The sequence below is a fragment of the Lathyrus oleraceus genome, chromosome 6 (assembly GCF_024323335.1).
Source record: "Lathyrus oleraceus cultivar Zhongwan6 chromosome 6, CAAS_Psat_ZW6_1.0, whole genome shotgun sequence".
In the NCBI taxonomy this organism is placed as follows: Eukaryota; Viridiplantae; Streptophyta; class Magnoliopsida; order Fabales; family Fabaceae; genus Lathyrus; species Lathyrus oleraceus.
Window position 1 is genome coordinate 225,058,140 of NC_066584.1, and position 27,634 is coordinate 225,085,773.

The window sequence follows — 27,634 nt, forward strand, 5'->3', positions numbered from 1 at the left end:
GGAGTATACAGAGGAAGCATGAGGAGATGATGATCACTATTGATCAGATCAGAGAGAATCAGCTTGACTTTGTTGAAAGGATTGAGCTTAACATGGGTGACCTCACCGAGCAGACGAACATAGTGCGCATGGAAGTATCAGATATGAGGGAGTATATGCAGCACGTACCATACCATGTATAGGGTAGAGGCGGTATTGAACGTCATAGAGGCCATGACCAATATCAATGAGCCACCTACCAGTTTTTATCTACCCCTTTTTCCACCTTGCACTGAAACATTGGGGACAATGTTTGGTTCAAGTGTGGAGGGAGGAGCTTTCCCGCTTTATTTTTCATTTTTTTTACTATTTTTCTAGCTAGTTTCTTTTAGTTTAAGTTATTTTCTTTGTTGTTTGTGTATTTGATCGAGTCATACATGTGATGTTGAGTCATACTGCATGATATTCTTTTCTCTTGTTGGAAAATTCCCTTAGATTTGACCCCCAATAAAAAAAAATTGTTCAGATTCAATGGCATGACACCTCGAGAGTATAAGTTGTTTCTCAATCTTAGGCTTTGTTAAATAGACTTGGGAAAGTTTCAATAATATTGGTACCGTCTTAACACCCTAAACTCCCTAAGTATGAGACATTGATTTGAATAACCATTATGCCGAGACCTTAAATTCTAAGTTTTTAAAGTAGCCTCTTAAGTAGTTTATTTAAGCAGTCAGCACTATCTTAATCACACATTGAGTAAGGAAGTCGATGCAAATAAGTGTATGATCTCAGGCTTAAAACAAAAACAAAAAATGTGATAAGATATATCCGTTCTAAGTTAGGTGATCCTCACCCGATCATTTAGCCCAACGGTACAATCTCTTAAAAATTCAGTTGATGCTTAAGCAAATTTGTTAAGTAAGTGCAATTTGTTTTTTTGAAAACGAGATCATAGTCACTAAGAGGTTCGCCTTCCATGAGTGTGTACGGATAACGGGCTTAACGTGATTGCGCTAGAATGAAAAAGAGGTGAAAAAGAACAAAGAGTGTAGGTCGAGTTATAATGGCATGATTCAAATTGGTTTTTCATAGGGGGAATTTTTGTCTGTGTAATGCGAATATGTGTCATTACGATATCCTTATTGTCGATATCTAGTACCAATCTATTTAGCACTAGCCTGGCAGCCTCCTACTTTTTAGAGTTTTGATGTGCCTATGCCTCAGGCGCTGTACTTAATTGTTTATCATTTGCGTTGGGTGATTGCTTAAGGACAAGCAACGGTCTAAGTGTGGGGGAGTTTGATAACGAGAAATCGTATCATCTTTTTAGGCTTATGTCGCATGTTATTCGTATTTACTTCAATATTTTTATCACCTTTTAGTTCATTTTTATTCGTTTTGAAGTTGTTAGCTAGATTCACTGCGGATTCGAAAGCAAATCGGAAATGGAGCAAAAGAGCAGCAAAAGAATAAGACTTTTGCCCATTTTGCTGATATGGCGTTCTCCGTGTGCATATGGGGTTCGCCATTATCCAGGCATGCCATGTCATTTAATGACCAAGGCAATGGCGTTCGCCATTACCCTAATGGTGTTCGCCATTATCATGCAGGGGCAATTTTCTGCGTGGGAGCAGTTTCTCAATTGTTTTTCCACTTTATTTTCCTTCTAATTTGTTGGCATGACCAGAGGCAGTTACAAAGGGAGAGCTCTATAAATAGGACTCCTTGGGCTGTTTCAAAGGCATCCAAGTTGTGCGGAAGCTCTGTCGAATTTGCTTCATAGTCTTAGGCATAAATTTACCTGTAAAAGTGACAATAACTCACATCGAGGGATTGTCACACTTGTTTTCATTTTATTTGTATTGTAGTCATGGATCAAGAGCAAGTGTGCCGATATTTTCATTTTAATTCAAGTTTCCGTTTTATTAAATTTCAGTTTTTTACTACTTTATTGTTTATACTTGTTATTGCCTTTACTGCATTACATGTCATGTTGTTTTTAAGTTTAGTTGTTTTGATCATGTTGTTTTTAATTAAAATAATATCTTGCTAAATATCCTTGAGTCTGGCGTATGAGGATCGTCGTTATCGACGGGACTCGGTAGAAACAATATGCGCAAAATTGTGATTAAATTATGTTTTGGTTTTAGTTTCCAATTCTATGTTTCATTGTTTTGACACGAGAGTGAAGAACAAACTAAGGTTCAAGCCGATAGCGCGAGAGTGTGAGGAAGGAACCAGATAGTGGAAACTAGGCATCAATCCTAAAAGCAGCGAGAGCACTTTAGGCATCGTTTAGGATCACATTGGTTTTTAAAATATGTTTTCTAATTGAAACGGGTGAGCGAGAGCAAAACCCTGTGGTTAAGAGTGATAACTTGAAATTATATCACATTTTAGGACTTAATTCAATTAGATTATATTATCATTTACTTTAATTTATCTCATTTTATCAGATATTATGCGGTATTTTCCTTTCTATTTATGTCAGGCATCCATTTTGAAGCAAAAGTGAAAAAAGGGAAGAAAAGGAGGTGTAAAAAGGAATAAAAAGGAAACAAATAACAAAGACAAAGCCCAGCCCAAAGAAAGCGCACGTTATGCCTGTGACGGGCGTCACAAAGGTTGTGACGAGCGTCACACTAAGCACACTCTTGTGACGAGCGTCACACATGGTGTGACGGACGTCACACCATTCCCCTATATTTTTGGCGCTAGGAACTCAACTGACCACGTTGAAAGCTATTTCCACGCACGCTTAACCCTCGGAACGAAAAGACCGCGCATACGGAAACCCTTGGAAAGCAGTTACACCAGCAGCTGTATAAATAGCAGCTAATTGGGAAGTTCCAGCTCTCCGTTTTTCCACGCTCAGATTGCCGAAGCTCTGCCCATTTTTCTTTTCACGCTTTTGCTTATTTTTCTTTTCCAGCACTTAACATTGTTTATTTTATTTATTTCTTCTGCAAGTTCTACATTCTTTTTCCCTTGCAATTTACCTTTCCCTTTTTGGCATTTATATTTTTCGCATAATAGTTTCTACACCGGAAACTATTGTGCAACTTTTTATCGGATCTAACCTTACGTTAGATTCTAGTTTTATTTCCTTGGTTTAATTTATTGTTTAATTGAAGAATCGAAGAACAAATCCTACCGGCTTGTGGTGGAGTGTTCAAGATTATTGTATTACGCATTCAGGTTCTTTAATCATTATTTAATATTTTGTTTTATTATTTATCTATATTATCTGCCTGGAATGAGTCTGTTTATGCATGATATGTATTCTTGTTTATTTAGCATGTCTGGCTAATTCGCCTAGGTATCGGTATGTAAAGTAAGCAGAATAAGGGATCAAGACTGAGTCGGTCTATCTAAACTTAAAATTAAAATCAATCTTTTTACGGTCTCAACTTACAGGTTTAATAACAAGATTTTTTACAAAAGTAAAGGACATAAAGAAGTTAAAATCAATAGAGCGAGAGTTTGAGGTTTTAACTGGACAGTGTAAGTTAGGCATTAATTCTAGATCAGGGCGAGAGCAAGTTTTAGAGTTAATTAAATTCTGACCTTTTCCAAAAAGTATTTTTAAAGATTGAATGTGAAGACGAGAGTTAAGCATTTGGATTTGATTATATAACCTAAGTCAACAGAGCGAGAGTTTGAGATAAGGGTGTTTAAAACGGTCAGTATTTTCTTAAAAAGAGTTTCTGCAACTTTATTGTTTTCAAAATATGATTTTTGACTTAATTATAAGTGACAGCTACATTAATATAAAATCATGGTTTATTCAACAGAGCGAGAGTTTGAGATAAAACCTTTAACCAATAAAGTTAACCGAAACGATTTATTTTAAAACCAAGAAACCGACAAAGACTTGATTCCCTAGTTCTGACGAACTACATACCGATATCCGTTTTATTAATATTTAATCTAGATCTTAGTTTAGCTCTTAGTTTTTCCCCAAAAATCAAACATTTTCACCTTAGATTTACGTAGTAACCTTAGATAACGGTATATCGATTCATAAGTCCCTGTGGGATCGATATCTTTTAAAACTACGCGATAGAACTGTGCACTTGCAGTTTGTATCCCATTCTCGACTCACACAGTCGAGCGATCAAGTTTTTGGCGCCGTTGCCGGGGACTTTTATTTAATCGATATCGTAACTCTTCCGTTACGCTGTAGAGACTAAGGTTTCTTTTTCTTCTATTCTTTTTTTCGTTGATTTGTATGCCACGCACTCGCTCACAAGGCGAACCGCTCTATTTACGAATCAACGATATCGAACTATATCTCCGAGTCTTACGACGAATTCGGGAATATCGTGCTGCGAACAATCTCCCTCCTATAGACTTTCCTGATCTCAAAGATCTTCCTTCTTTAACCGAGATGGCAGAACCAGCTCGTGCTCTTAGAGATTACGCCGCTCCATCGCAAGATGAACCGCATTCAAGTATTGCTCCACCCGCAATCGAAGCAAACAACTTCGAACTCAAACCTTCGCTGTTGCAGGCTGTGCAACAGAACCAATTCTCTGGAAATCCTACCGAAGATCCAAACCTTCATTTATCCGTATTTGTCCAATACGCTGATACTGTTAAAGCTAATGGTGTCACATCAGAGGCAATTCGACTTCGTCTTTTTCCTTTCTCATTAAGAGACAGCGCTAGAAGATGGCTTCAATCTCTCCCTTCCAACTCAGTCACCACATGGAACGAGTTGAAGAAAGTTTTTCTTGCCCGATATTTTCCGCCAAGCAAAACAGCTATGTTAAGAGCCCAGATAAACGGATTTAAACAGAAAGACAACGAGTCTCTTTTCGAAGCATGGGAAAGATACAAAGACATGATGAGACTTTGCCCACACCATGGTTTGGAAGACTGGTTAGTAATTCACACATTTTATAATGGCCTCTTATACAATACAAGGTTAACAATAGACGCCGCTGCAGGTGGTGCACTAATGAACAAACCTTATGCTGATGCTTACCAGCTTATCGAGAGCATGGCCCAAAACCACTATCAGTGGGGAACCGAACGAACAACGGTGGAAAAACCTCAACCGAAAACTGGCATGTACAAGATAAGTAACCTTGATCACGTTAATGCAAAAGTGGATGCTTTGGTCCAGAAAATTGAAAGTTTAAACGTATCACCTCCAGCCGCCGTGGTTGCTATAACTCAGAATTGCGAGGTCTGTGGAATCCAAGGCCACACTCCTGCGGAATGTCAACTCTTGACTGGAATCCAAGCAGAGCAAGTAAACTATGCTCAAGGAAGCCCCTATTCGAATACCTATAACCCAAATTGGAAGAACCATCCAAACTTTTCATATAAGAGTAATAATGCTTTATACGCACCTGGACAGTCTCCAAATCAAGCCCCATCTATACCTCCGGGATATCAGAAACCGAATCCATCCATACCTAACAATAATACCCCTAGAAAATCCAACTTGGAAATCATGATGGAAAACTTTATAGCTTCCCAACAACAAACCAATAAAGATTTCTTAAACCAGAACATACATACTGGCGAACAACTTAAACAACTAGCAAGCAAAGTAGATGCCTTGGCTACCCATAACAAAATGCTGGAAACACAAATATCTCAAGTAGCTCAACAACAAGCACCTACTGCTGCCCCAACTGGTACATTCCCTGGACAGCCCCAACCTAATCTGAGAAGCCAAGCTCATGCAATTATATTAAGAAGTGGAACGGAAGTGGAAGGACCGTCTGATCCAAGGATAGAAAACCAAAACCCTAAGAAATCAACTGAGGAAAGTGAACCTAAGGAAAAGGAAGAGAGAAATAAGGAAACCCTAGAAAAGAAGGAACCTTATGTACCTCCACCACCTTACAAACCACCTATACCTTACCCTCAAAGGCTTGTTAAAACCAAAGATGCGAGCCAATTTAGAAAATTTGTTGATCTCCTTAAACAATTAAACGTTACAATTCCGTTCACCGAAGCTATTACGCAGATGCCCTCATATGCTAAATTCTTAAAAGAAATTCTTTCTAATAAGAGGAAACTTGAGGATAGCGAAACCGTTACACTCCCTGCCGAATGTAGCGCTATAATCCAAAACATGCCACCTAAACTCAAGGATCCGGGTAGTTTCTCTATACCCTGTCACATAGGAAAATTTGTCATCGACAAAGCCTTATGCGATTTAGGAGCCGGAATTAGCGTTATGCCTTTATCCATATGTAAGAAATTGGAAATGGGAGAATTAAGACCAACCAAAATGTCTGTGCAACTAGCAGATCGTTCCATCAAATATCCTGTAGGAATCCTTGAAAACGTTCCCGTACGCATAGGTCAGTTTTACATTCCCACCGACTTTACAATTATGGACATTAGAGAAGATGATATTACACCCATTATACTAGGAAGACCATTCTTAGCAACTGCCGGTGCAATCATAGACGTAAAATGAGGACGACTCACCTTCGAAGTAGGTGAAGAGAAAATTGAATTCATTCTTTCCCAATTCTTGAAAGCACCTGCAATAGAAGATACATGTTACTTCATGGATATCATCGATGAATGCATAAAAGAAGCAGAGTCAGGAGAAGACAAATCATCAGACTATCTTTTAGAGGACAAATCTAAACAATGCTTAGCAATAACACCGGACCCTACGCAATGTCTTAACAAACCAACCCCTGATTTGAAAACACTTCCCAAAAATCTGAGATATGAATTCCTAGACTTAGAACTTGAACGACCTGTGATAGTTAATGCAGATCTAGGAAGACTCGAAACAGAAAAACTCTTATATATCTTAAGGAAATATCCAACCGCACTAGGATACCACATCACCGATCTTAAAGGAATAAGCCCTTCTATTTGTATGCACCGCATCATGTTAGAAGAAGACTGTAAAACCTCTAGGGAACACCAGAGAAGACTAAACCCGATCCTGAGTGAGGTAGTAAAGAAAGAAATAACCAAGTTATTGGAAGCAGGTATTATATATCCTATATCTGATAGCAAATGGGTTAGTCCTGTACACGTTGTACCAAAGAAAGGAGGCATAACCGTTATTGAAAACGAAAAAGGGGAAACTATAACTAAACGAATCGAATCGGGATGGAGAATGTGCATTGATTATAGGAAACTAAACAAAGAAACCCGAAAAGATCATTTCCCTTTACCATTCATTGACCAAATGTTAGAACGATTAGCAAAACATTCATATTTCTGTTATCTAGACGGTTATTCAGGCTTCTTTCAAATACCAATTCACCCTGATGACCAAGAAAAGACAACGTTCACATGCCCTTTTGGTACCTTCGCTTATAGACGAATGCCGTTTGGTCTGTGTAATGCCCCTGTAACTTTTCAAAGATGCATGATGGCGATTTTCGCCGACTTTCTCGAAAACATCATGGAAGTATTTATGGATGACTTTTCTGTATACGGACAAAGTTTCGAAGAATGCCTTGAAAACCTGGAAAGAGTTCTTGAGCGATGTGTAAAAGTAAACTTAGTACTTAATTGGGAAAAGTGCCACTTTATGGTACAAGAAGGAATTGTTTTAGGACACATCATCTCGAACAGAGGAATTGAAGTAGACAAAGCCAAAATAGAGGTAATCGAAAATCTTCAACCCCCAAGGACCGTGAGAGAAGTACGAAGCTTTTTAGGACACGCCGGTTTTTACCGACGATTCATCAAAGACTTCTCTAAGATAACTAAACCTCTAACCGGACTATTGATGAAAGATGCTGAATTCATATTCGACGATAACTGTTTAAAAGCATTTCAAACTCTTAAACAAGCATTGATCTCAGCACCCATTATGCAGACACCAGACTGGAATGAACCATTCGAAATAATGTGCGATGCCAGTGATTATGCTGTAGAAGCTGTTTTAGGACAAAGGAAGGATAAAAAGCTTCACGTTATATATTACGCAAGCAGAACCCTGGATGAAGCGCAAATGAATTACGCCACTACCGAGAAAGAACTCCTAGCAGTGGTATTCGCACTAGATAAATTTCGTTCTTACTTGGTAGGAGCCAAAATAATAGTCTACACCGATCACGCTGCTATCAGGTACCTTTTAACAAAAAAGGATGCTAAACCTAGACTCCTAAGATGGATCTTGTTACTACAAGAATTCGACTTAGAAATCAAGGACAAGAAAGGAACTGAAAACGTAGAAGCAGACCACCTCTCTAGACTTGAGAACCTTGAACCGGAAAGAACATCAATTAATGATGATTTCTCGTATGATAAACTTATAGCTACTTTGGAAGAGAACAACTCCGACATGCAAGTAGAAACCACCTTAGCTATATCTGTCACACCATGGTACGCTGATCTAGTCAATTATTTAGCTGCCGGAATAGTTCCACCTACTTTATCTTACCAGCAGAAGAAACGATTCTTCTACGACATAAAACACTACTACTGGGATGATCCCTTACTTTTCAAAAGAGGCCCCGATGGTATTTTCCGTCGATGTATACCCGAAGAAGAGGTAGAAAATATAATCCAACACTGTCACTCCGCTCCTTATGGTGGACACACAAGTACATCCAAGACCTGCTCTAAAATCCTACAAGCTGGCTTTTATTGGCCAACTATATGGAAGGACGTACATGCGGCTATTAAGGAGTGTGACAGATGTCAACGCACGGGAAACATATCTAGACGTGACGAGATGCCACAAAAAGGTATTTTGGAAGTAGAGATTTTTGACGTGTGGGGGATAGACTTCATGGGACCTTTCCCATCCTCTTTCGGTAACAAATACATACTCGTGGCAGTTGACTACGTATCAAAATGGATCGAAGTTGTAGCTTCTCCAACAAATGACACCCGAGTAGTAACTAGACTCTTTAAAAATATAATATTTCCGAGATTTGGCATCCCAAGAATAGTAGTCAGTGATGGTGGATCACACTTTATATCCAAGGTACTCGAAAAACTACTATTTAAATACGGAGTGAGACATAGGATAGCAACACCTTACCACCCTCAAACCAGTGGACAAGTGGAAGTATCTAATAGAGAAATCAAGCAAATACTAGAAAAAACGGTAGCCACTTCAAGGAAAGATTGGTCATTGAAATTACCAGAAGCTTTGTGGGCTTACCGAACTGCTTATAAAACCCCCATTGGGACGACCCCATTTAAGCTCATTTATGGAAAATCCTGTCACCTCCCGGTAGAATTAGAACATAAAGCCTATTGGGCTATTAGAAACCTAAATTTGAATTATAAAGCCGCCGGTGAAAAGAGAATCCTTGACATAAACGAATTAGAGGAACTCAGAAGAGACGCCTATGAAAATGCCAGAATCTATAAAGAAAGAACAAAACAATGGCATGACAAGCGTATATCAAGGAAAATCTTCAAGCAAGGCGACGCAGTACTTTTATTTAACTCTAGACTAAAGTTATTTCCGGGAAAACTACGATCCAGATGGTCAGGGCCTTTTCATATCACTAAAATCTTTCCCAGTGGAGCGGTAGAAATAAAAGGACAATCTACAGAACCGTTCACCGTAAACGGGCAACGTCTGAAACACTATCACTATGCGGAAACCAACGAGGATTCGCAAATCCTACACTTAGACGAAACGCCCCCAGGATCTATAAATTATATTTAACAGTTTCTTTGTCGAGCTTGCGACATTTAAACAAAGCGCTTAGTGGGAGACAACCCACAAACTAATTTGTTATTTTATTATTCTATTATTATCATTCCCCTATTTCTTTCTTAATTATTCTTTTAATTTCTGTTTAGTATTCATTCTTGATTTATTCAAAAAAAAATAAAAATAAATAAATAAATAATAATAATAATCTTTTCTTCTTTCGGCATTTGGCCAAATCCTGACTTAAACTCATGTTTTCTTTTCTCTAGCTAACACTAACCAGATGGGACATTTTGATCGTATGGGTATCAAGTTCAGAGGAATGGCTCAGAAACAAAAGTTTGAAGAACTAGCCGCTAGAGAGATGCTACCTAGTTTATATGCTGATGATTGGGCTATGACTGCCCTTGGACTGAGACAGAGTGTCCTGTATTTGCTGAATCAGATAGGATGGGAGACATCCCCTATTCTGAGACATTTCACCACCTACCGGAGACTCACACTAGAATTCCTTAGCTCACTAATCTATCTACCCAGCCATGGAAAAGGAATTAGCAGAGGTTTTATCCAGTTCAGAATGTTCAATATGGAGTACCAATTTAATATTAGAGACTTTACCAACCTTTTGGGTTTTCCTACCTCCTTTGATACATTCACTGTAAGTCAGGAAGAACTTTTTGAATATAGAGAGCTTGAACACTTTTGGGGTAAGCTGACTGGAAATGATGAGCCCGAAGAACATGAGTTTCTCTCTGGAAACATACATAACCCGGCTTTTCGCTATTTCCATAAGATCCTAACCCACACTTTATTTGGGAAGAAGCCAAATAGTACTTCAGTTTCACGTGATGAACTCTTCATCATATTCTGTGCTTCCCAGAACCGTCCAGTAAACGGTGCTACTTTTATGTTAGCTAATTTGGACCACCTTATCCAGGATGAGCGAGCACCCATTAGAATAGGCGGTTTGATAACTATGATAGGTAATGCTATTGGATTACGTCAGCCTATGCTTGACCTTAGCCCTTTTTGTGGCATTACTACTATGAGTATACCTTTCCTCTTCAACACTATGTTTATAGCAAACATAGGGTCTGATGAGTTTGAGCTTATTATTGATAACCAGGTTCTCTGCCTATTCACCATGCCCGATCCTAGGACTAGTGTTCATAACCAAAGGAACTGGCTCTATAACCTGAATGAAACCCCAACTCCTGCTGGATCCACTGAATCCATCCAGGATTATGAGATTTGTGATGACTATGAGAATTATGTTGACCAGATCTCTCATGCTGAATCTGACCCTCAGACACCATCCGGCTATCATGATATTGACCCTCCTCCTCAGCCTGTTCCGACCGAAGAATCAGCCATACCTGACCTCCGACATCATATGCCCGGAACTGATTATAACACCGCCATTGAAGCTTTGATGTCAGAACAAGACGCCCTCAGAGGAGAATTTACTAACATGAGAGACGAAGTTCTAGGATACATGAGCAGTATGACGAATCAGTTTCACGAGTTGCTACATCATGTTAACTCTTTTGCTCCACCGGCCAGAGATCGTACAGAGGGATAGAGTTTAGTTACTTTCCTAAGTTATTTAGTTTTAAATTAGATTTTTCATTAATGTTATTTGAATTCATGTTTATTTCTATTTCATTTCATTGTTTTCCTTTCCTGTATTACATTATGATCAATTTTTATTGAAGTTGTTTATTTAATTTTATTATGCAAAAGCTATTATGCTCTACTGTTGCTTCCTATGAATTATTACTATACAAGCAGATTAAGCGTGCACAATAAATTAAACTGCATACTAAACTGATCATAAGCAAAACAAAACATTAAAATACGCTACAAGTAATTCTGTGAAGCGCCACTAAGCCTTTCCAAAAAGGAATGTGTGACGAGCGTCACACTATCCATAACGAACGGCACGCTTAGTGCCTGTTACGAGCGTCACACCCCTGTGACGAGCGTAACACTCCTCAGACTAGTGAACGTTAAGGAGCCGTTGGAGACGAACGTTACACCTTTAACTTTTTACCTTCCCCATTCATTTTTCATTTAACCACACTTAATTACTTTTCAACCACTTTTTCTTTTCACCTTCCAAATTCTTCTCCTATAAATACCCACCAAACCTTCCTTCATTCACCACAAAACAATTCTCTCCTATCAAATACATTTCTTTTTCTTTCCAAATCATCCCTTCAAAATTCATCACAATGGCGGGAAATCAAAATTTCGGAAATATCATCTTCCGATCCGTAGATGACAATTATCAGAGGGAGCAATTCGAGCGTTTCCAACAGCGAGGCGTCGTTTCCACCAGGTACCCCGATTTACCTTGTTTACAACAATTAGGCTTACTCCAAGGTATCGAATGGATGCTCCGTCAAGCCAACCTAACCTTCCTTTGCACCCATAATCAACCCACCTACCCATCCCTAACCTTAGAATTCTTAAGTTCCTACGACTACACCACCCCCGCCGGTGAAGACGAATTTCTAACCGGTACGGCAACCTTCCGTATGTTTAACACCGAGTACTCTCTAACCCAAAACCAATTGAGTACCATGCTACAATTTCCCACAGAAGGTCTGCTGCATGCCAGAATCCCTCCAACCTCAAACTGGAACACAGTTGGTGTTTTCGGCCTTTTTAAGAAAATTTCCGGTATAGATACCTACAACTGGGAAGAGCTCCTTCTCTCCCATATACATAACCCCACTATCCGGTACTTTATCCGCATCTTGCAAAACACAATTTTTGGAAGGCCAAACAACAGCAAGGTCAACTCAAAGGAACTATTTTTCCTCCAGTGCGTCTTCGAACCAGATACTCAGGTAAACGCCGCCTCCTTTCTATTTCATCACATCCGCACCTTATGTGCTAGAGGCCGGCAACCTTTTATAATTGGTGGATTAATAACCACCATCGCACTTGGCCTAAACCTAGGGGATAAACTCCAAACTTTAGAATCCCTACCTCCCCTATCTATGGATATCAGCTACTGTCGATCTAGCCGCTTGATTAAGAACAGAGTAGGCGGAGGATATTATCTTATGGTGAACAACCAGGCAGTCCCAAGCGTTGTTCTACCAAATACTGCCCTCACTGATGTCACAAACCCCGACCGCCACCTCTATGATCTAAACGCTCCTGAAACCACCGAGCCTTCACAAACAAACCCGCAAACAGATGAGTTTGAAGACATGGAACAAGGTGATCATCCGCCTACACAACAGTCAGTCCCGCTCAACCCTTCCGGCAATACAACTGGCCCATCCTCCCAACGTCGTCGACGAAGAAGGCCTGCAACCAACGACGACATTATGGATGCTATCGATGGCATGCAGGCACAGAATGTCGAAATGCTGCAGATGATGCATCAAATGCAACAGCAACAGGATGCTAGGAATGCCATAACCGACCAGCGGTTTACTGAGTTGTTCAGCAGGTTCGACAACTTAGACTTACGTCAGAGATCACCAGGTCCAAGAACCAGAGGCGGAAGACAACCTTAGTTGTAGTTTCTTTTTCCTTTCCATATTGTATTTCATTTCCTTAAAACATTGGGGACAATGTTTAATTTAAGTATGGGGGGAAAACTTGTTCTTCCTATTTCCATTTTTCAAGTATGTTATTTTCCCTTTCATTGTTATTTCCCTTTAATCCTTACCAGATCATTTAATCTAAAGGTTGCAGATCATGCAAAAACACAATATGAAAAATCCATTATGAGTTGGTTCAGTAGGTATCTGGTACTGAACTCGGTAGGGAGGACTACGGTTCGATCCCCCAAAATTTGCAATGGACTGAATAACGAAGTTATCCGACTTATGTACCAGAACTTCTAGCTAAAAACGGATCATAATCACTAACCGGTTACTCCACTATGTGCGCGAAAAGATAAAGGGCTTAATGTGATTTCGCTAGAATGAAAACGGGTGAAATAAGAGTAAAGGAACTAGGATAGCTATAATAGGGTACTTGAACTGATTTGCACAAGGCAGGTTGTGACGGTAGTTGTTGATATCAAGATTTAACTCAAGTCGCTTCTAAACAAAATCCACTTGCAACCTATTACGAATTGATGTGTGTTTTGAAATTTCATCTGGCTAAAATTTTAAAACGATTTCTATACTGTATTTTGCTTGAGGACAAGCAAAGATCTAAGTATGGGGGAGTTTGATAACTTGAAATTATATCACATTTTAGGACTTAATTCAATTAGATTATATTATCATTTACTTTAATTTATCTCATTTTATCAGATATTATGCGGTATTTTCCTTTCTATTTATGTCAGGCATCCATTTTGAAGCAAAAGTGAAAAAAGGGAAGAAAAGGAGGTGTAAAAAGGAATAAAAAGGAAACAAATAACAAAGACAAAGCCCAGCCCAAAGAAAGCGCACGTTATGCCTGTGACGGGCGTCACAAAGGTTGTGACGAGCGTCACACTAAGCACACTCTTGTGACGAGCGTCACACTAAGCACACTCTTGTGACGAGCGTCACACATGGTGTGACGGACGTCACACCATTCCCCTATATTTTTGGCGCTAGGAACTCAACTGACCACGTTGAAAGCTATTTCCACGCACGCTTAACCCTCGGAACGAAAAGACCGCGCATACGGAAACCCTTGGAAAGCAGTTACACCAGCAGCTGTATAAATAGCAGCTAATTGGGAAGTTCCAGCTCTCCGTTTTTCCACGCTCAGATTGCCGAAGCTCTGCCCATTTTTCTTTTCACGCTTTTGCTTATTTTTCTTTTCCAGCACTTAACATTGTTTATTTTATTTATTTCTTCTGCAAGTTCTACATTCTTTTTCCCTTGCAATTTACCTTTCCCTTTTTGGCATTTATATATTTTTCGCATAATAGTTTCTACACCGGAAACTATTGTGCAACTTTTTATCGGATCTAACCTTACGTTAGATTCTAGTTTTATTTCCTTGGTTTAATTTATTGTTTAATTGAAGAATCGAAGAACAAATCCTACCGGCTTGTGGTGGAGTGTTCAAGACTATTGTATTACGCATTCAGGTTCTTTAATCATTATTTAATATTTTGTTTTATTATTTATCTATATTATCTGCCTGGAATGAGTCTGTTTATGCATGATATGTATTCTTGTTTATTTAGCATGTCTGGCTAATTCGCCTAGGTATCGGTATGTAAAGTAAGCAGAATAAGGGATCAAGACTGAGTCGGTCTATCTAAACTTAAAATTAAAATCAATCTTTTTACGGTCTCAACTTACAGGTTTAATAACAAGATTTTTTACAAAAGTAAAGGACATAAAGAAGTTAAAATCAATAGAGCGAGAGTTTGAGGTTTTAACTGGACAGTGTAAGTTAGGCATTAATTCTAGATCAGGGCGAGAGCAAGTTTTAGAGTTAATTAAATTCTGACCTTTTCCAAAAAGTATTTTTAAAGATTGAATGTGAGGACGAGAGTTAAGCATTTGGATTTGATTATATAACCTAAGTCAACAGAGCGAGAGTTTGAGATAAGGGTGTTTAAAACGGTCAGTATTTTCTTAAAAAGAGTTTCTGCAACTTTATTGTTTTCAAAATATGATTTTTGACTTAATTATAAGTGACAGCTACATTAATATAAAATCATGGTTTATTCAACAGAGCGAGAGTTTGAGATAAAACCTTTAACCAATAAAGTTAATCGAAACGATTTATTTTAAAACCAAGAAACCGACAAAGACTTGATTCCCTAGTTCTGACGAACTACATACTGATATCCGTTTTATTAATATTTAATCTAGATCTTAGTTTAGCTCTTAGTTTTTCCCCAAAAAATCAAACATTTTCACCTTAGATTTACGTAGTAACCTTAGATAACGGTATATCGATTCATAAGTCCCTGTGGGATCGATATCTTTTAAAACTACGCGATAGAACTGTGCACTTGCAGTTTGTATCCCATTCTCGACTCACACAGTCGAGCGATCAAAGAGGTGTGGTTTTAGTCAATAGCGCGAGAGTGTGAGACGGAGTCTTTAAATCAATATTTTCTATGAAACTTAATCTAATGTAATTAGCATCTAAATTCTACAAAGTCCCTTAGGAACACAGAATCCATATTCTGGGCTCGTTTTATCATCATTTTCAAACCTCTAGCAATTAGCGTTTATATTTCTGTTCGTATCCTTTTAACCTTTAGCCTTAGCTTTGCATTGCAACGATATATAACATTAGTTTGATTATTAGTCTTTGTGGGTTCGACAATCTTTTAAAACTACACGATAAACTGTATACTTGTAGTTATTATTCGATAGACACGTTAGTCGCGATCATTACAACCAAAAAAAGTCCTCAAATGTGTGTGTTTAAATATGATATGTCTGATTTTTGCAAATTATCACGCCAAAAAAATACCCAAGAGCATCGCGCACTCGAAATATGACATGTTAGAATAAGATTTGGTTATGCATCTATACCTTGAGTTTTGATGATAACAATGTTGTATTTGTGTGAGAACAATTTTGGTAGCCTTACGGTTGTTATTGTGTAGCTTCAGTAGCCAGTTCTGATTCTGAGTATATGACGTGCAACGTCATCAGTTTCTAAATAATGAGTTCCTAATCTGCTTTTGCGCCAGTTATTAAAAGTTCTGAATGATGTTCAATGTTGCTACTGCAATGATCTTTCTGCTTTTGTGATGATTCACTCCTAAGAAGCTTATGAGGAAACGTTATGTTACTGCTGCAACATTCTCTCAGTTCGTGCTTCTGGACGTGACTCTGATCACCAAGCTTCTGAAGAATGGCAAGCTTCTGAAGTTGTGTTACATAGCTAAAGATTCTAAAGATCTCAAGTCATACGATTGAGGTTATCAAGGTTCTGATTGTATATTCTGAAGACTCTGAAGATATTGAAGATCTAAAGCCAGACTACTGACTTTGTCAAGGTTCTGACCAAAGATTTTGAAGTTTCTGAATCCAGCTTTATGTTTCTTTATTTCATGTTTCATCAACTTTCATTAGAAGCCAATGAACTTGAAGATAAAATCAAATAGGAACGTGATAAAATAGTACATAGTACAAATCAAATACCCTTTCCACAACCTGATTTCGTAGGCAAAAAATAGTACTATACATCACACTTATCAATGATTTTATGGGCGAAGGATAGTACGCAATATCACTCCTTTCACCATCCAACAGTCAATAGCCTCTCTATGAGCTTTCCCCATTTTACCCTTAAAAGTTCTTCTTCTTATGATATATAAGTGAGACTTGGAGACTTGAATAAAACATTGGTGCTACAACAATTTTGACAAGTCTATTTCTTTGTGAAAAGCTATCAACTTTTGTACACAATTTTCTTAGAGTAATTGTTTATCATTTGTGTAAAATCTGCTTGTATAGAAGCATCTTGTAAAACATAAAATATTATTCAAACTGTTTATTTGATTCTTTAAGGAGACTAGGGTAAAGTCGAATCCTTGAGAAGACAAAGAAGGTTATTCTTTTATAGTACTTAAGGAGACTAGGGTATAGTAGAATCCTTGAGAGGACAAAGAAGGTTATTCTTTGTGATTATTGTAATTTGTTGATTATATTGAATTAAGTCCTTGTGTATAAGGCAAAATCACCTTTTGGATGGACTGAAGTAGATTTGAGTTTCAAGCGAACCAGGATAAAAATACTTGTGTTTTTATCTCTTTGTTATTAACTTTTTAGTAGTGTTCTTGAGTTGGTAAAAAGCTTTTGTTTTGTAAAACCAAATTCAACCCCCCCCCCCCCCCCCCCCATTCTTGTGTTTTTCACACCTTCACAATAGAGTCACTGTTGAATTTTATTTATTCTAAGAGAAAGGGAAAATATCAATAAAACCCAAAGGAAAGAGAAAAAGGGTAAGGAAGTAGGTTATGCAATGGGAAGGTAATAACACCTCTCACATTTGTTGTACTTAGTGGAAACCATTTTGATTGTTCTTTGCACTGATCGGTGTTATTATCTAAAGGTTACTTGTGATTGGTTTTAATTAAGGGGAAAATAAGTTTTTAATTAATGTGCTCGCCAAGATTTTGAAACTTTGTGCCGACGTATTCCCATACTACAATGAGAAAATTAGAGCTCCGTAGTTCGTAGGGTAGAAAATGAGTATTTGTTGGTTTATTTTAGGGAACGATGTTATAATCATATCCTCGAAGTGTTTTGACGTTAGTTGTTTGATCCTGGTTTAGATTCTCTAAGTTGTTAGTCTGGCTGCTAAATAATGGATTATAACAGTTCTTTTATGAAAGAGAAATTGTTGTTTTGACCTGAACCAAGGAAAAATAATTGAAAAGGTGGTGTCTAAACCAACGACAAAAATTAAAAGTGGTATCAAAACCAAGAATTGAATTGAAAGTGGTGTCAAAACCAAGAGCAGAAAATAAAAATGGTGTCATAACCAAGATTAGGAAATAAAAGTGGTGTTTAAACTAGGGATGGCAAAACGGGCTCGGCCCGCGGGGAATGCCCGTTTTGCCCGCACTTTTGTGCGGGGCGGGCCAAGGATTTAGGCCCTCACCCTCAAATGCGTCCGCCCCGCCCCAGTTTTTTCGCGGGCTTTTGCGGGCACGTGTATTTACATATATTTTTGCATTTTTAGGCTTAAAGAGTGCAGTGCCCGCGGGCTTTCCCCGCCTCGCCCTCACTTTTTTGCGGGGTGGGTCTAAGTTTTAGGCTCGCATCCTCAACTATGACCGCCCCGCCCCACCCCGTTTTTTTGTGGGCTTTTGCGGGGTGGGCCTAAACGGGGCGGGCATGCCCGTTTGCCACCCCTAGTTTAAACCAAAGAGAAAATAAAGTGGTGTTTAAACCAAAGAGGGAATAAAAATGGTGTTTAAACCAAAGAGGAAATAAAAGTGGTATTTAAACCAAAAAGGAAATGAGAGTGGTGTTTAAACCAAAGAGAGAATGAAAGCGATGTTTAAACCAAAGAAGAAATAAAATGGTGTTTAAAAAAAAGAGAAAATAAAAGTGGTGTTTAAACCAAAGAAAAAATAAAAGTGGTGTTTAAACCAAATAGAAAATAAAAGTGGTGTTTGAACCAAAGATAAAATAAAGGTGGTGTTTAAACCAAAAAGAAAATAAAAGTGTTGTTTAAACCAAATAGGAAATAAAAGTGGTGTTTAAACCAAAAAGGAAATAAAAGTGGTGTTTAAATCAAAGAGGAAATAAAAGTGGTGTTTAAACCAAAGAGAAAATAAAAGTGGTGTTTAAACCAAAGAGGAAATAAAAGTGGTGTTTAAACCAAAGAGAAAATTAAAGTGGTGTTTAAACTAAAGAGGAAATAAAAGTAGTGTTTAAACCAAGAAAATGTATTTTAACCAAAGGATGGTGATTAACTCATAGAAAAGGGTGTTTTAACCAAAGGATGGTGAGAGAGAAAGATTATGAAATGATCTTTGATGTTGGTTGTAATTGATTTTAGTCCAAAGATGGATGTTTTAAAATTATCTTGATTTGAATTGCACTAAAGTCTATGAATGAAGACAAATACTTTGAGCAATTGGGTCATACGTCCCGTATCCAAAGATATTCAGAATAAGGATATGAATGCTCCCTCTCATTCTTCTCCATTTCTTAAGGCTCGTGGTGCACAATTTGCATTGTATTTGTTAAGTGTTTTATACTTGACATTGGATCAAATTTATTTGCCAAAAAAAGAAGGTTGTATGTACAAAGAGAGAGATGTGGTTGAAAGAGAGTGATATGGTACTCATGAATGAGGAATGAAGATTGATGTTTTCATGCATTGATTTTACCTATTTTAGGGCTTTAAAGGTGAATGGAATTGTTTTTTTTACCTAAGGGATCATGTGTAGGTACAAGTTCTAATATTTCTAATTCGAATTAAGTGATCAAGGGACTTTTTATCATCCAACTGAATAAAAGAACCTAAGGGAGCATGAAATTGTTGATCAAATGAGTGACTAAAAAGTCTTAAAGTAATTAATCTAATTAATTATTCAAAAGAAAACTTCATAAATTAATTAAATCAAGACACATAGGGATCATGCAAAGAACTAGGTCAAACTATGTACATTAAGAACCATACAATCATGAAGAAACAAACAAAGAAAAGGAAATGAGCAAAGTTGAAAAAATGTAACCCTAACTTTGTATTAATCTATCATTAATTAAGGATTTTAATGCTAATTTATAATTAATACCCTAATAAACTAAACCTACCAAATTGCCATTAAAAATGTTTTTGAATGTAATCAAAGTGCTACAAGAAAATATTGAAATAAATAAGGAATAATAGTATCTATTTCAGGGGGTGTGAAAAGAAAAAAAGTGAGAGAGTGTGTGAATATTCATTGGGCACAGGGCCCATGACCTGAAGGCCTATATCTTCATTTTGAATCAGCCATGTGGTACAAAAAAATAATGGGTGTATGCAGCAGTAAAAGTTATTAGGCCTGGCCCAAAGTAGGAACTTAGAAGTGGGTCTGGGAAGGGTCCCCCTTCATGCATATTATTCCATCAGTCTTCTTTCTTCTCACCTCTCTCAAAAGTTACCCTCATTGGAAATCGCCTTTGATGGCGGTGTAGCCCAAATCTTGACCAATTACCATTAACCTGAATCTCATATTATCCTCTACCTATTTATGAACCTTGATTTCCCTGAATATCATCCCTGCCACTACAATCCTAACCTAAATGCAAACCCTAAAAAATTTCAAATCAAAATTAAACCACATGTGTTCATGAATCCAAAGAGCAATCTTAGGGTTTTAATTTTTTGCAAGCATCTTCTACAACCTGGTAGCAGAGATACAAGAAAGTATGAAGGATTTAGAGGCCACCTGCCATGGAGACTGAGGCTTGTCCCTTTATTTGTTGAAAAGTTCTTGAAGATGAAGATTAAAGAGAGAGAAGCCCAAAGATACTCGTAATTTCCAGGTAAGAGTATTGGCCATTCATTTCTTACAAATTCTTTTTCTCTTCTTCTACTTCTTTTTCTTGAATCTCTGAATACTTTGGTTATTGATTGTTGTTGTTAGAATATGGTAGAGATAGAGACAAAAATGATGAATTTAGACTATTGGATTAAATTGGTAGTGATGATGGTGATGAATAATTGGGTTCAAGCTCAATTGTACAAAGCTTTAAAGGTTAAAGCTCTGTCAATGGTTGAGAGGGAGAGATTTAGTGAGTTTGTGAGGTTTGAAATGCGGTCTAAGCAGAGTTATAATAGGTAGTTGAAGTTTTTTTATTGAAGTAATAGACTTATATATGATGAGTTGATGAGATTTGGAGGGAATGGAAGTTACAAACAATTAGGAATGAATAAATTCTCACCCTTAGATAGTGATCATAAGCTATGGTTTATGAAGGGTGTAAAGTCATTGATGAATTAGTTAGGTTTATATGCTAGTTGAAGTGAAGAAAATTTGAGATATTGTGCTTATTTTAAACTGAAATCAGTGTAAAAATCTGGATGGAAGTGTGTTTGTTTGACAATTTAGAATTTAGGATTTCAAAAGTTAGTTAGTGGAGGGAAATTTGAAGTGAGGGCATTTAGGTCATTACCCTTGCACACGTGGCAATGGGTTCTCTAGCTGGCAGTGAGTGTTGTTAGATGATAGTTAGGTATTTGTCAGTTGGTTGGTTAGTTTTGTTATATGGGAATCGTTCATAACAGTTATAGAGTTAGGTTTGAAGAGGCAAGTTATTTTATAGCTAACTTGAAGTGCAAGTTAGGTGTTTACAAGTTAGTTACAAGGTTAGTAACTGAGTTAAATGGGTCATAGGGTTTGTAACTGACTTGGTCAGTTAGGTTAGGGTAGGTGAAAGTTAGGGAAATGCAATGTATGGCTGATATTATCATAATTGTTTTTATGATGATGGATATCATGTATCTATAGAGTGGCTGATTTGAAGTGTTGCTTGGATACAATGTTTGTCATAGTTGTTATGTAGATGTCATGATTGTGGTTTGAGTATGTTATGTATGTTAGCAAATATGTGATGATGATTGTATGGTCACTGAGTTGTGGTATGCATACTAAATTTTGTTGTGAGTTATGATTGAATTATGTGTACATGGCATGGAAGATGTTTGTAGGCTGGACGCATAAGTTTGGATCATTTAGCATGAGCATGGCTGGTTTTAGATGATAGTTTTGGGTAGATGGTGCTTGTATTTGAGATATGTATGTATGCTTGGTTAGGTCTTTGTTGTGCACATGTTGGCAGATGTATGAGTTATGCATTTAAATTGTTTTTTGTCATGTATCTGCAACTGTCATGTAACTTGTGTGACTACTTTATGTTGATGGGTATGATAAATCTATGTACATAGAAATTTGTTTTGGTGATTGCATTGTGATGTTTGAACTGTCTTTTTGTAATGATGCAGTATGAATGCTTGGTTTGTATGGCTTGATGTACATATGGTAATGCCATGATGCTGCTTTGATGTAGGTTTTATGCACATGTCTAGAAGTTTGGCATGGTACATGGAGCTTGCACATTAGAATGTTCATGAAGCATATTTGGTTGCACTTGAAGGTAAACATGGAGCCATGATCAAGAATATTGGTGGAATGTAGAATCATGATGAAGATGGATAGGTCTAGGGTTATAGGTTTGACTTTGGTTAACTGTTTGACCAAAAGTCAATAGTTGACCAATAGTCAACTACACCCTCTGGTCACAATTACAGGCAAAATTAACTAATTTCACATTGTTTAAGAAAAGTAGTTAAGTGTAATTAATTTTATTGATTTCTTGTACAATCAAAGTAACATTTATGATAACATCCTTAGTTATATTTGATAAATTAACTACCAACATTAAATGCTTTTGAATTAAATAAAGGGCATATTAGTAATACGATCATTAATTAGTTTAAAAGTCATAACTTTTGCTTATAATAATGACCAAGATTTAAGATCATTTTTTGGCTTATAATAATGACTGAAGGGTGTATAGGTCAAACATAGGTCTTTTTGCATGTAATCTTTATTTCTGAATTTTTGTAGTGTGTTTTTTTGTATACTTGCATGTGTTTTGGCTTTCTATAAGCTGTCTTATATAAATAACTTGATCTTTAAGTAATGAACATTTTTTCATCCATTATAAAAATTTGAATTTGAAATCCTTTTGAACGCAAATCATTTTAATACCAATTAGACTTATAATGCATCCAAAAACAATAGTAATGAACCACTTAATATGACTTGGTCAACAAAAAGTAAAGTTACCATAGTTTACTTTGTTGACCATGAATGTCCTCAATTCCTTTTTCAAACATGTATTCATACTTAAACTCAAATGATCTAAGTCAAAATTCCCAAAAAGTCAAATGCATCACAATAACCTTTTTCCCAAGCAATAACCCAAGAGCCTATTCCACAAGTGCACACAACAAGAAACATTAATCCATAAAGATTAATAGTATCTTTGGCATGATTCAACACCTTGTTCCAAATAGACAAAAGGAATCCTTTGAACCAATAATGATATATGTAGATACAAGTGCAGATGAATGATCCCAAAAAATGAATGATTAGGATAAATGTACGTAGATGGATTAGAGACCATAAGCTAGATAAAATTAAAATATGTAGAGCAAATTTTGGGGTATGACACAGATAAATTACAAATTCACTGATTTTTACACTTGCATGTTGATTCAGTGAATACCCTTACAATTGAGTGCATCATGGTAAGTAGAGAGACAATTTAAGTAATGATGCTGGAATAACTGATCAGAGTTGATTAAAGAAAAACATGAAACGAAGGTCTCGATGAGCAAAAGTAAGGGAAATTTAAGTGATAAGGTGTGTAATTTATTTTTCGACAAAGTTTCAGTGTGCAGACAAGTTACTCGAGGATAAACAATTATTCAAGTTTGAGGTTGTGATGATAGGCTATCAGTGCACGTCATTTAGTAAGGTGTATCCCAATTATCCGCTAGCTTACCATCACGGGCGTTCTTTCCCTTGATGCCGGCCATTTGCACAACGAGATTCTCTGTGTGAAATTCCATGTGTCAAACATGACTTGTAGGATGATGGCCCTGGTGAAGGCGATTGACATTATTTTTTCTTTCAAGAGGTATATCTATTCTTTGAGGGCGGAACCATTAGTTTCCATAGAAAAGGGTTAGCAATCCTCCATGTCAGTTCTTCAATTTCTACCAGGATAATTGCTTTCACGCCATATGTGAGCTGGTATAGAGTGTCCCCCATTATTGACTAAGGGGTAGTACGGTATGCCTACATAATGTGTGGTAGGTCATCTTCCCATCTACCATTGCTTCCTTTAATCTCTTTTTCAACCCTATGACCAGTAACTTATTGGTTGCCTCTTCTTGGCGATTGGTTTGGGGGTGTTCGATTGACGAGAAATGCTTCTTGATTCTTAACTCTTCCATCAGACTCTAAAGTTTATATTATATGAACTGCATCCCATTGTCTGCCACAATGGATTAGGAAACCCTAAACTGGTCTAAAACGTTCCTCCTGAAAATTTTCAAAATGTTATCCGTCGTACTTTTTTCTAAAGCTTCGGCATTGATCCATTTTGTAAAATAATTAATGGGGACAATCAAGTATCTGAGTTGGCCGGGTGCCGGAGTGAAGGAACCAAGAAGCTTGAATCACCATTGCAAGAATGGTCATGGTGAGGTGAGAACATATAGCTCGGTGGACGGGGAATTGAAGATGTCTTCGTGCCGCTAGCATTGGTAGCATTTATTTATATACTCTCGAGCATTTTGGACCATGGTTGTCCAAAAATATCCAACTCTCAGAATTTTTTTGGCTATGGCGGCGACTCTCAGATGTTACGTGATTATACACTCGTGTATCTCTAAGAGCGTGTAGCTAGCCTCTGCCTTTTCTAGGCATCTTAGCAGGGGAATGTAGAGACCTCTTTTGTAAAAGGTCCCTCCTATTATTGTATACCTATTGGTCATCTTCTTTACAAGTGTAGCTTTAAACAGGTATGTGGGTAGATTATTGTGTTCAATATACTCTTTAATCGGAGTAATCCAAGAAGGAGAGGTTGGTACATCTAGGATCATTACGTCTTTCCCCATTGATCTGATACTTGGAATTTTCTTAGTCTCCCGAATGAACAAATGATTGATTTGGGGAATTCGCATTCTAGTCAACCAAGATAGTATATTGGCGTGAGTGTTTTCTTCGTGGGGGACATGGGCAATTTCATATTCCTAGAAATTTGCTAATTTTTCAGTAGCTAGCTTCGGGTATTTTTGTATCAAAGGGTCTTTAGCTTGAGCTTATCCCCAAATTTGAGAGACAACTAACTCGGAATTTGTTTGTAACTTGAGTCATACCACCTCCACCTCTTTGGGAAACACTATTCTTGTCATTATTGCCTCATATTTAGCGTGATTGTTAATGGCCAGAATTGGAATATCAATGATACTTCTATCATGAGTCCACAATTATTTTCCAAAATGACTCATGCTTCACTTCCACGGTTGTTAGATGATCCATATATGAATACCACCCAGGTGCGGTTTGGCGCAATCGACATTGCAGTAATCTCTGCCAAGAAGTCGACGAATAGTTGTGACTTCAATTTCTTCCTTTATTCAAAAGATACTTCAAACTCGAAATACTCTATTGACCATTTTGTTAATCTCTATACCAATTGTGGTCGATAGAGCACCTGTCTCAAGGGAAAATAAGGGTGTACATGGGTTAGGTAAACCCAACAAACCCAGTAAAACCCACCCAAAGTGACCCAAAAAAATGGGTTGGATTTGGTCATTGGGTGAATACGGCTTTCAAAAATGAAAAACAATTCAAATAATTGGATTATGGTTAAACCCACACCCAACCCATAAAACCCATGGATATTGAGTGATTATTCTTTAGCTATTTTTTATAATTTGATGAATGATGACTTTGATGCATTTAATCTTGGTTGCTTCAGTGACAACCTTTTAAACATCTTTTATTTTATAAGTAATGATTTAAACTTAGTTAGGACGTTGCACTTTGATTATTTTGACGCTAATTCTTTTAACTTGTAAGTATTTTATAAATTATAGGTATTACTGTAATGTAACTTTAGTTTTTTTAAATATTTTTATGATAAATTTTATTGTACATTTAGACATTTGATGTTTTTTAAAAAATAGCGGTAATAGTAAATTATTTATTCAGAAAAAATGTGACAAATCATTTATAATTATATAAAGAATAAGTAGAGATTCACTTACAATCTATAAGGATTCAAAGGCACCATGAACTTCCAACAGAGTCATATTGGAGCATGATGCTGGATGAATTAGTTAACTTAGATGAAGAAAGGTTAAATGCCTTGGAGTTATTAAAACGGCAGAAGAAGAGAATAGAAATCTCTTATAACAAGAGGGTGAAAGTCAAAAGTTTTTCTCTTGAAGACTTGGTCTGGAAAGTGATCCTTCCAATGGATCGAAAGGATAGAGCCTTAGGAAAATGGTCCCCGAAGTGGGAAGGCCCTTTTCAGACTTTGCAGGTATTTTTTAATGGTGCCTATGAAATCGAAGAGCTTAATGAAGATAGGAGGATTCTAAGAGTAAATGGGAAATATTTAAAAATATATAGACCAGTACTCCAAGAGATAAAAATAAGAGACAAATAGTTATATATAAGTGAATCAAAGCCAATATGGTAAAGATGCCAAAATGGTTACATTAGATTCGAAGGCCCAAAAGACCAATATTCATTACAATTAAAATGTCTCATTACATTAAAAATAGACAAAATGGAAACGAGAAAAAACTAGAAAGGAAGGTTGACCTTGATCTGAAGGTACTTGGCTTTAAGAAGCTCAAAAAAGAAAAAAAAAAGGGTAACCCATTACCCAACCCAATCCAACCCACAAATTTGTGGTTTTACCCAATCCGACCCAATGATGTTGTGGGTGATTATTTTAGGTCACCCAAACTGGTGTACCTTGTATGGGTTGAGTAATGTTTTTTTCTAAGTTCAACCCAAACCGACACATGTACACCCCTAGGAAAATCATTCAAAACTATTATGGAGTTCGCTAGGAAATATCTTCTGAGCTTTGGTGACGCCACCACCACGAGTAGGGGAAACTTTCTCAATTTTTTGATACTGAGTTTCTACTCCGGCTAGGGCCTTTGATATGAAATATACCGGAATTTTCCCACCATCTGTTTCTCTTATGAGGATGACACTCACCACTTCTTTGACAACTGTCAGGTAAAGATACAAAACCTCCCCCGACAACGGTCGGGTGAGTGGGGTAGCCAAGACTCTTTTCAAGATTCGAACGTGTCATTGCATTCGGAGGTCGATTAGAACTCTACTTGTTTCCTAAATAGTATGTAGAAAGGTAGATCTTGTTGAGAGGATCTGAAGATGAACTTGTTCAATGCAGTCAACATTCCATTTAGTCTTTGGATATCCTTTTTGAAGTTGGTGCCTTAATAAAGATAACTGCTTCACATTTTTCAAGATTGGCTTCAATCCCTCGCTCCATTAAATAGAAACCCATAAGCTTTCCGGCTCTCACGGAGAAATTACACTTTTCAGGGTTAAGCATTATGTTGTATTGCCAGACTCTTTCAAACTCCTGATAGGAGATGCTGAGTATGAAGCATGTCTACACTAGACTTCACTATCATGTCGTCCATGTATACTTCTAGTGCTTCCCTTATTTCTTCTTGGAAGAATTTTTCATCATCATTTGGTAGGTTGCTCCGGTGTTTTTCACCCCGAATGGCATGACATTGTACTAGTAATTAGCTTGCTCAGTCACGAATACAGATTTCACTCGGTCGAGTCCAAACATTGGTATCTGGTTGTACCCGAAGTACACATCCAGGAAGGATAACAATTGATAACTACTTGAATTATCAACAAGTTGGTCGATGTCCGGGAGCAGATATGAATATTTTAGACATGCTCGATTGAGGTCGGCGTAATCGACACATATTCTCCGTTTTCCCAAAGCCTTCTTAACCAGAACCACTTTAGACAACCATTCAGTACTTATGATATGAATTTGG

General features: G+C 37.3%; 1 pseudogene; it reads right to left on the minus strand.

Annotated features, from left to right (window-relative positions):
- Positions 1-4,754: 4,754 nt before the first annotated feature.
- On the minus strand, positions 4,755-4,854 carry LOC127099048 (uncharacterized; annotated as a pseudogene).
- Between the last annotated feature and the right edge of the window lie 22,780 nt (positions 4,855-27,634).